The sequence below is a fragment of the Amblyraja radiata genome, chromosome 24 (assembly GCF_010909765.2).
Source record: "Amblyraja radiata isolate CabotCenter1 chromosome 24, sAmbRad1.1.pri, whole genome shotgun sequence".
Taxonomy (NCBI): domain Eukaryota; kingdom Metazoa; phylum Chordata; class Chondrichthyes; order Rajiformes; family Rajidae; genus Amblyraja; species Amblyraja radiata.
The window spans coordinates 34,618,065-34,627,822 of NC_045979.1; the positions used below are offsets into that span (position 1 = coordinate 34,618,065).

Sequence of the window (9,758 nt, forward strand, 5' to 3'; positions counted from 1 at the left end):
TTCCTTGCTACACATGATCTATGCGAAACCATGAACCTGTGTGAACAGAGTAAATGACATGTTTTTTATTGTTAAACCTCAGCTTGTGTTGCTGCAGTGTGAGTGATCTTTCATCATTAATGTGCCAACAGGGTCAAAGGGAATAACTGGACCCAAGGAGGTGAGGGGAGAGTTGGGGCAGTCGGTCACTGTGGAATGTCGGTATGGTCGGAAATACAAAGACAACGACAAGCGATGGAGTAAAGGATATTATTACCTGTCATCTTCTACCGTGGTTTCTATTGATGACCCACAACGAGGGAGAACATCGATGAGTGATGACAAAACACAACGGATAGTTTCAGTCACCATCGACAACCTGGAGCAGAGTGATGAAGGAGACCACTGGTGTGTGATTGTAAAGGGAATATTATCAAGCAATGAAAGGACCTCCATCTTATTGAAGGTTTCTGAAGGTACGTTGACGATCTCTCCTCACTCTCCCAGATGTGAACATTCCAGCCTGGGAATTCCCGGCCTCGGTCCTGACGGTGACTCGGTGCCACATCCCCGGGGGTCGGGGTGAAGGAGGGGGGAGCACATTTACTGGGGTCCCGGCTCATGGGGCCACACCAAGAGCCCACTGTCCCAGGAGCAGTGTGTGTGTGTGTGTGTGTGGGGGGGGGGGACCGGCGGTTCTGCTGCTGCGGCTCATTTCCCCAAAGACGATCGCTCCGGGTCCAGAACCTCTGCCGCCCCTCACTGGAGCAGGGGAACAACCAGAACCTCTCGTGCCCCCTCACACTCTTCCCCTGCCCGTCACTGTCACACCCACCACACACACAACACCTGAAGAAGGGACCCAACCTTAAACATCGTCTATTCATTCCTTCCGCAGATGCTGCCTGACCTGCTGAGTTACTCCAGCACTTTGTGTTTTGCTCAAGATTCCAGCACCTGCATTTCCTTGTGTCTCACAAACTTTGGTGATTCATGAGCTCAGTTTATTGTTGTCGTCTGTACTGAGGGACAGGGGAAAGCTTTTACCATGTTTCCAATGAAGGCCAAATCATTGGGTATTTTTAAGATTCACAGGTTCTCGATTAGTATGAGTGTCAAGCGATATGGGGAGAAGGAAGAGAATGGGGTTGAGAGGGAGAGATAGATCAGCCATGATTGAATGGCGGAGTAGACAAAAATGGGCCAAATGGCTGCATTCTGCCCCTATCACATGAACTTCATAACAAGAGGATTTCAGTATAGGAGTAGAGAGGTTCTTCTGCAGTTGTATCGGGCTCTGGTAAGACCACATCCGGAGTATTGTGTACAGTTTTGGTCTAATTTGAGGAAGAACATCCTTGTGATTGAGGCAGTGCAGCGTAGGTTCACGAGATTGATCCCTGGGATGGCGGGACTGTCATATGAGGAAAGATTGAAAAGACTAGGCTCAAAAATGGAGTTTAGAAGGATGAGTGGGTTTCTTATAGAAACTTATAAAATTATAAAAGGACTGGTCAAGCTTGATGAAGGAAAAATGTTCCCAATGATGGGCAAGTCCAGAACCAGAGGCCACAGTCTTAGAATAAAGGGGAGGCCATTTCAGACTGAGGTGAGAAAAAACTTTTTCACCCAGAGAGTTGTGAATTTGTGGAATTCCCTGCCACAGAGGGCAGTGGAGGCCAAATCAATGGATGGATTTAAGAGAGAGCTAGATAGAGCTCCAGGTGCTAGTGGAATCAAGGGATATGGGGAGAAGGCAGGCACGGGTTATTGATTGGGGACGTTGGGGATCTTATAGAAACGTACAAAATTCTTAAGGGGTTGGACAGGCTAGATGCAGGAAGATTGTTCCCGATGTTGGGGAAGTCCAGAACAAGGGGTCACAGTTTAAGGATAAAGGGGAAATCTTTTAGGACCGAGATGAGGAAAACTTTTTTCACACAGTGAGTGGTGAATCTGTGGAATTCTCTCACGCAGAAGGTAGTTGAGGCCAGTTCATTGACTATATTTAAGAGGGAGTTAGATGTGGCCCTTGTGGCTAAAGGGATCAGGGGGTATGGAGAGAAGGCAGGTACAGGATACTGAGTTGGATGATCAGCCATGATCATATTGAATGGCGGTGCAGGCCCGAAGGGCCGAATGACCTACTCCTGCACCTATTTTCTATGTTTCTATGTTTCTACATGGCGGTGGGACAGGGAGAATTCACCCACCAGAAACAGCCCAGATCCAGGGGAACAGTCGCTCTGTTGGTTCTTGTCGCTGTTGGTCTCACACCAGGTAAATCGTTGTTTTACAAAATGCTCTGTTCTTTAGAATTATTTACCAGCGCCTTGAATTTTTTGTAACCACAGACTTCTCTGTACTGTGTGGGGAGCTGATGATAAATTGCTCAACACTCGTTAGTTCCTGTAGAGACTTCCATCAGCGGTTGTTGTCGTGTTGTGTGCAGCCAAGTTGCACACAGCTAGCTCCCTGTGGAGAAAGGAGATAACTATCTACAGCCAGCATTGCCTTGTGGACCTCATTGAAATTTACTGAATAGTGAAAGGCCTGGATAGAGTGGATGGGGTGAGGATGTTTACACTAGTGGGAGAGTCTAGGACCAGAGGTCGCAGCCTCAGAATTAAAGGGCGTTGCTTTAGGAAGGAGATGAGGAGGAATTTCTTGAGACAGAAACGGTGGAATTAATTGCCACAGATTGTGGAGGCCATCAATAGGTATTTCTAAGGCAGAGATAGATAGATTCTTGATTAGTACTGGTGTCAGGAGTCCTGGGGAGAAGGCAGGGGGATTTAGTTGAGAGGGAAAGATAGATCAGCCATGATTGATTGGAGGAGAATAGACTTGATGGGCCAAATGGCCTAATTCTGCTCCTAGTTAATAATAATGAACTTATGATCTGTTCTTCAGAATTATTTACTAGCATCTTGAATAATTTTGAGCCACAGAGCAGACTACTGGGCTACGAGCTGCTAAATATAAAGTGCTTGCACACTTGTTCTTCCCTGCACTAATGACTGTTGTGATGCTGTGTGCAGCCAAATTGCACACAGTAACTCCCTGTAGAAAATGACCCCACAGCTGGCCTTGTTGATTATGGGTGTAGGTGTAACTCTTGCCCCCAGAACAGAGAGTTTGCTCCACTATTCTGGTGCAAACTATCTCCAGGTGAACTTTCTCAGTGACTTGACAGCAGATCAGCTAAATGCTTTACCCCTTGCATATCTCTTCACTTCCTCCCTCCCTGACTGTTGGTCTGAAGAAGGGTCTCGACCCGAAACGTCACCCATTCCTTCTCTCAAGAGATGCCGCCTGACCCGCTGCGTTACTCCAGCATTTAGTGTCGATCAAAGACACACGGCACTCCCTCCACGCACTGCAATGGGAAATGTTGAACATAAACCTTAGCACATTCAAAGAAAAAACCTGTGAAAGCCAGCCATTGGGAACAGGCGAGCATCTCAAATGAGGAAGCACCAGAGTGACTGTACAATTTAGCATTTGGAGAAGTTGTGGTAACCTCTCCCTTCTGAGAAAAACCAGCTGCCTTACAACAGACTCAGCTGCTCAAGCTGTTCTACACACTTTGCTTTCCCCTGCCTCTGAGTTCTCCTTCAAGGCATTTGGCTTGTGGCTTGTGAGCTGACCTGGACTGATGTGATGATGTGTCTCCACCCCAGCTCCTGAATCTGCAGAGTTTCATACGTGTTAGAGTCATAGAGTGATACAGTCTGGAAACAGGCCCTTCGGCCCAACTTGCCCACACCGGCCAACATGTCTCAGCAACACTAGTCCCACCTGTCCACGTTCGGTCCATGTCCCTTCAAACCTGTCATATCCATGTATCCAGAGGGCTCCACCCTCTCCGGAGACTAAGAAAAGCAGGTCTCCCTACTGTTCACCTAAGGACCTTCTACAGGGGCACCATCGAGAGTATACTGACCTACGGCATCACTTACTGGTTTGGGGGCAGCAAGGCTTATGAACAAAAACAACTTAACAGGATAGTGAAGACAGCCAGTAGGATCATTGGTGCTCCACTCCCTTTCCTGTTGGAGATCTATCAGAAGCGGAGCATCAGCAGAGCCATCTCCATTATTAAGGACACAAAATGCTGGAGTAACTCAGCGGGACGGGCAGCATCTCTGGAGAGAAAGAATGGGTGAGGGAACATCACCCGTCGGTTTCTCCAGAGCTGCTGCCTGTCACGCTGAGTTACTCCAGCTCTTTGTGTCTATCTTTGGTGTAAACCAGCACCTGCAGTTCCTTGCTACACATGATCTATGCGAAACCATGAACCTGTCTGAACAGCACAAATGACATGTTTTTTATTGTTAAACCTCAGCTTGTGTTGCTGCAGTGTGAGTGATCTTTCATCATTAATGTGCCAAGAGGGTCAAGGGGAATAACTGGACCCAAGGAGGTGAGGGGAGAGTTGGGGCAGTCGGTCACTGTGGAATGTCGGTACGATCGGAAATACAGAGACAACGACTAGCTATGGAGTAAAGGTGATTATTTCCTGTCATCTTCTACCGTGGTTTCTACTGATCGCCCACGACGAGGGAGAACATCGATGACTGATAACAAAACACAACGGATAGTTTCAGTAACCATCGACAACCTGGAGAACAGTGATGAAGGACACTACTGGTGTGTGATTGTAAAGGGAATATTTTCAAGCAATGAAAGGACCGCCATCTCACTGAAGGTTTCTGAAGGTACGTTGACGATCTCTCCTCACTCTCCCAGATGTGAACATTCCAGCCTGGGAATTCCCGGCCTCGGTCCTGATGGTGACTCGGTGCCACATCCCCGGGGGTCGGGGTGAAGGAGGGGGGGGGAGCACATTTACTGGGATTTACTGTCCCAGGAGCAGTGTGGGGGGGGGGGGGGGGGGGGGGGGGGGGGGGGGGGAGCTCATCAATGAGGATCGGCGGTTCTGCTGCTGGCGGTTCATTTCCCCAAAGACGATCGCTCCGGGTCCAGAACCTCTGCCGCCCCTCACTGGAGCAGGGGAACAGCCAGACCCTCTGGTCCCCTTTCACCCTCTCCCCCTCCCCGTCACTGTCACACCCAACCGCCGATCCTCATTGATGAGCTCCAAACCTGAGGAAGGACATTATTGCCATAGAGGGAGTGCAGAGAAGGTTCACCAGACTGATTCCTGGGATGTCAGGACTGTCTTATGAAGAAAGACTGGATAGACTTGGTTTATACTCTCTAGAATTTAGGAGATTGAGAGGGGATCTTATAGAAACTTACAAAATTCTTAAGGGGTTGGACAGGCTAGATGCAGGAAGATTGCTCCCGATGTTGGGGAAGTCCAGGACAAGGGGTCACAGCTTAAGGATAAGGGGGAAATCCTTTAAAACCGAGATGAGAAGAACTTTTTTCACACAGAGAGTGGTGAATCTCTGGAACTCCCTGCCACAGAGGGTAGTCGAGGCCAGTTCATTGGCTATATTTAAGAGGGAGTTAGATGTGGCCCTTGTGGCTAAGGGGATCAGAGGGTATGGAGAGAAGGCAGGTACGGGATACTGAGTTGGATGATCAGCCATGATCATATTGAATGGCGGTGCAGGCTCGAAGGGCCGAATGGCCTACTCCTGCACCTAATTTCTATGTTTCTATGTTTCTATCACACACACAACATCTGAAGAAGGGACCCAACCTTAAACATCGTCTATTCATTCCTTCCACAGATGCTGCCTGACCTGCTGAGTACAGGGAAAAGCTTTTACCATGTTTCCAATGAAGGCCAAATCATTGGGTATTTTTAAGATTCACAGGTTCTCGATTAGTATGAGTGTCAAGCGATATGGGGAGAAGGGAAGAGAATGGGGTTGAGAGGGAGAGATAGATCAGCCATGATTGAATGGCGGAGTAGACAAAAATAAGCCAAATGGCCGCATTCTGCCCCTATCACATGAACTTCATAACAAGAGGATTTCAGTATAGGAGTAGAGAGGTTCTTCTGCAGTTAAATCGGGCTCTGGTAAGACCACATCTGGAGTATTGTGTACAGTTTTGGTCTAATTTGAGGAAGAACATCCTTGTGATTGAGGCAGTGCAGCATAGGTTCACGAGATTGATCCCTGGGATGGCGGGACTGTCATATGAGGAAAGATTGAAAAGACTAGGCTCAAAACTGGAGTTTAGAAGGATGAGTGGGTTTCTAATAGAAACTTATAAAATTATAAAAGGACTGGACAAGCTTGATGAAGGAAAACATTTCCCAATGTTGGGCAAGTCCAGAACCAGGGGCCACAGTCTTAGAATAAAGGGGAGGCCATTTCAGACTGAGGTGAGAAAAAACTTTTTCACCCAGAGAGTTGTGAATTTGTGGAATTCCCTGCCACAGAGGGCAGTGGAGGCCAAATCAATGGATGGATTTAAGAGAGAGCTAGATAGAGCTCCAGGGGCTAGTGGAATCAAGGGATATGAGGAGAAGGCAAGCACGGGTTATTGATTGGGGACGTTCAGCCCTGATCACAATGAATGGTGGTGCAGGCTCGAAGGGCTGTATGGCCTCCTCCTGCACATATTATCTATGTTTCTATAACGTATGAACGAAGAATCCTCATGAGATAAGTGATATAGACTTTACACTGAGCCACACAAACTGTATAAGATGAGATACTCAACGGGTTGGGCAGCATCTGTGGAGAGAAAACGAGAGTTAATGTTTCAGGTAGATACCTCCAACCCAATTGCATTATTTCTAATTCAGTCCGTAAAATGAAAATAGTCCATGGATCCACCCGCTCCCACTTTAAGTTCTTCTCCAATGTAGAAGACATGGGCCTAACTCTAGCAGCAGGCAGATAACACAGCCTGTGGGACTCTGAAGGGCATGAAAGAAGTCTCTGAATGCTTGTGACCATCTGGTGGCATCTTAATGGGTAAGCCTCCTGTCTAGATCAAGAGGCTTGGTCCATCTATGGTGGCCTCTGAAGGATCTTTGCTCAAATCTCTGGATTGGGATTTGAACCCAGGAATCTCCCCACACAGAGCAAGAGCGCTCCCAACTGAGGCATCTCCCACACCTCACTAAAGTGGCACAGAACGTGCTTTCACACATTTAATGTTCAAAAACTTAATTCACTTTATCTCCACAAGGGTCTCAAACAAGCCGCCCAGACATGGTCACCACCACCTCTGCAACAATAAACACAAGGGCTCGGACAACCCTGCCTCAAGATGCACCAACCACCGAGGCAGCAAGTTCCACTGAGTCTCAGGGTTCAACACTTCCAAACAGGTTAGTAACTCGAAGAGCCAACTCAGCCTCACCTGAGAACAAATTAGTTAAGTTCAATTCAGCTCAGTTCAAAGATACAGCGTGGAAATGGACCCTTTGGCCCACCGAGTCCGCGCTCAGCAGCGATCACCCCATACTCCAGTTCTGTTCTACACACTAGGGACAACTTACTACAAACCCGCACGTCTTTGGAATGTGGGAGGAAACTGGAGAGCCCAGAGTAAACTCTTGCGATCACAGGGAGAACGTACAAACTCTGCTCTGACAGCACCGGTATCAGGATCGAACCCGGGTCTCCTGCGCTGTGAGGCAGCAACTCTACAGCTGAGCTGACATCTCAATGGGCGAGCCTCATGTCTAGATCAAGGGCTTGGTAACATCTATGGTGGCCTAGGAAGGATCCTTGCTCAAATCTCAGGTTTGAGATTCGAATCAAGAAACTCCCCACACAGAGCAAGATCAGTCCCAACTGAAGCATCACCCACACATCACTAAAGTGGCACAGGATGTGATTTTAAACATTTAATGTTCAAAGACTTCATTCACTTTATCTTCACAAGGGTCTCAAACATATCACCCAGATATCCTCACCACTTTGGTGTGTGTGTGTGTGTGGGGGGGGGGGGGGGGGGGTGGGGTGGGGGGGGGGGGGGGGGGGTGCACGGTGGCGCGGCGGTAGAGTTGCTGCCTTACAACGCTTGTAGCGCCGGAGACCCAGGTTCGATCCCGACTACAGGTGCTGCCTGTACGGAGTTTGTACGTTATCCCCGTGACCGCATGGGTTTTCTCTGAGATCTTTGGTTTCCTCCAACACTCCAAAGACATACAGGTATGTAAGTAGATTGGCTTGGAGTATGTGTCAATTGCCCCTAGTGTGTGTCAGCTAGTGTTAGTGTGCGAGGATCGCTGCTCGGTGCGGACTCCATGGGCCGTCGGGCCTGTTTCCGCGCTATATATCAAAACTAAACTAAACTGGATTAAAATATGGTCACGACCACCTCAGGAACCACCACACCAACTCTGCCTCCGGAAGCATCGACCACCAGGGACTCGTGGTTCATCGCCTCGACACAGGTCAGTGACTCAAAGTCCCAGTACTTTGAGAAAGCGTGGCTGATCACATTCCAGTCCATTGATAAATACTCCTTGGCCCTGACTAAAGTCCCTCTGTCCTTAGTACACCCAGTGGCCCTACCATTGTGAATGTCTACCCTTATATGATGCCAAAAACAAATAACTCCACACTTATCACGGTTCAATACCTGCTGGCATTGCTCTGCCCAACATACCAGTTGCTTCTTATCCCTCTGTGGTCTATGATTATCGTACTATCCAAAATGATACAATGTTGGTGTCATCCGTAAACTCATTAATCATACTTCCAACATTAACATCTAAGGCTGGCAGATGGGACTAGTGTAGATAAGAGCATCTTGGTCGGCGTGGGGAAATTGGGTCAAAGGACATGTTTTCCTGCTCTATGTCTGACCACCAACATGAACATCTAAGTTGTTAATGTATGTAGTCATGGAACACCTCCAAGGAATTGGTGCATGTTGCGATATAAACATCTCACCAATGTCTACGCCACAACCTTGGATCACACTGGATGATTCCGTGTGCAATATGATGAAAGAAAATTGCCAGAGTTGATCTCTGATAACTCTGTGTGGAAGTAATAATATTTCCTTGGATTTCCAGGGACATCGTGCTGAATGTTCGCCGTGTTTGGGGTGTGTTACGCTGGGTAATCTTTGGAGTTCTGCTTCTCTTCCCGGTTTCCATCAGCTGTGTGACAACTTTTAAAAGGTAAAAGTTTGCAATCTCTTCACTCTGGTGTTCACATTAAATTCAATTGGAAATGATGGGAATTTACTTTAGAATTGTAGAGATAAAGTGTGGACATACAGTGCCCTCCATAATGTTTGGGACAAAGACCCTTCATTTATTTATTTGCCTCTGTATTCCACAATTTGAGATTTGTAATAGAAAAAATCACATGTGGTTAAAGTGCACATTGTCAAATTTTATTAAAGGGTACACAGCCTATCAAGTCCGCGCCGACCAATGGTCACCCCGTACACTCGCACTATCCTACACACGAGGGACAATTTACAATTATATAGAGGCCAATTAATCTACAAAACTACACGTCTTTGGATTGTGGTAAGAAACCGGAGCACCCGGATAAAACCCACGCTGTCACAGGCAGAACATACAAACTCCGTACAGACAGCACCCGTAGTCATGATCAAACGCGGGTCCCTGGCGCTGTAAGGCAGCAACTATACCGCTGCGCCACTGTGCCGCCCTGGGTCATTTCCACGGGTAAAATTTGATGGTAGAGATTATAAACTGTGTTTTAATTGTTATTCAAGGAAAAGAACAGCCGAGACCTTGGAGATGGGGTCGGCAGTGGTGGAGGAAGGAGAGGAACAGCGCCGGTGAGCTGGCTGGGTGGTGCCGACACCGACAACATCGCCAGGCCAGGTCGACCCCCGCAACTCCCACCCAG

The 9,758-nt window shown here is 47.8% G+C and overlaps 1 long non-coding RNA gene across 1 annotated transcript; it reads left to right on the top strand.

Moving 5' to 3' along the window:
• Positions 1-417: 417 nt before the first annotated feature.
• On the top strand, positions 418-9,134 carry LOC116987014. Its single transcript, XR_004415620.1, has 3 exons — positions 418-455; positions 7,102-7,243; positions 8,945-9,134. It is a non-coding gene; the product is annotated as an uncharacterized LOC116987014 (long non-coding RNA).
• Positions 9,135-9,758: the final 624 nt, after the last annotated feature.